Source organism: Habropoda laboriosa, unplaced genomic scaffold, assembly GCF_001263275.1.
Source record: "Habropoda laboriosa isolate 0110345459 unplaced genomic scaffold, ASM126327v1 scaffold97, whole genome shotgun sequence".
Lineage (NCBI taxonomy): Eukaryota > Metazoa > Arthropoda > Insecta > Hymenoptera > Apidae > Habropoda > Habropoda laboriosa.
The window spans coordinates 1,122,996-1,124,072 of record NW_017100220.1 but is presented as its reverse complement, the minus strand read 5'-3'; the positions used below and the strand labels follow the sequence as shown (position 1 = coordinate 1,124,072).

Below are 1,077 nucleotides of genomic sequence, written 5' to 3'. Positions count from 1 at the left end.
AGCAGTGAAATATTTTTGTTTTATCATCTTGAAAGTTACGTATTTATAATAGTATAAAAATATAAGTATTGTTTGTTCTTTGTAAAATTTCTGGTGTGCAAATTGTTTTATATTTAAAACATACACGCTTTTTATTTAAAAAAGTTCAGTAAAGATTTTTTATAGATATAACTTCACTAGTACTTTTTGCATTTGAAGGTTCGCAACGAAAATGCTGTTCAATATCCCTGTTTTATAGTAACTTTCTGCGATCGAGCTAGTATTTATCTCATTTCACTTTGCGTTACCGGTAAGGAAAGACGTACGTTTGTGAGAGTAGTGGACAATTATTTGTTCGATGATAATTGAATTAGATTAAGTGCTCATCAGTGTCTAATATCCGTGAATTTCCGAATGTTTCAGGCAAATCACTATTAAACTGGCTTCGTAATACACGTTTATTACTTGGCCGGATTTCTTTATTACGGTAGAGTAAGTATTATTTCGTGATATGTCGTGACTGCCTATATGAATACCTCTCTCTCTCTCCCTCTCTCTCTTTCTCTTTTACGCTATCCGCCTCTCTCTGGATATAACAGCCCAGCCTTAAATTACCAGTTTCTCATTTCAATTTAGAAATACGCGAGCACTATTTTCGATCTATGCAACGTGCATACATTCATTTCAAAAGAGGTTAGCGATCTTGTGACGTGTCAAGTGAATACTTCATTCCATATGGTGGTCACTGGCTCAACCACTCGGTGGTCATTGACATGCTGGCATTTAACTTGAATTTGTTTTTGCTATTTCCCGTTTAACGTAATAATCGTTACGAATTCTCATCGTTATTTCACGCTTACAGTTACACGCGTTAAGCAATAAATCATTAATTAAGCGTTTATGTAAAAAGAATATATTGAAGGAAATTTTATAGAGTTATAACGTGCTCCGAATTTCTGTCGAAATTTTTTTGTATTCAGTATTTCTCTTTTATAATTTTTTTACATTTGTATTTGCGTTCTACATTTTTTAATGTTACCAGATGTTCAATTTAATTGATAAAATTATAGTAATAGCACATAATGTGTTTTATATGTA

The 1,077-nt window shown here is 32.0% G+C and overlaps 1 protein-coding gene across 1 annotated transcript in view; it reads left to right on the top strand.

Moving 5' to 3' along the window:
• The first annotated feature begins 287 nt into the window (after positions 1–287).
• Positions 288–1,077, top strand: part of LOC108571032 (vigilin) — a 7,837-nt gene continuing 7,047 nt past the window's right edge. Inside the window, exons 1-2 of the mRNA XM_017933002.1 lie at positions 288–301; positions 403–471. The gene's annotated coding sequence lies outside the window, so the exon portion shown is untranslated. The remainder of the gene's footprint in view (positions 302–402; positions 472–1,077) is intronic.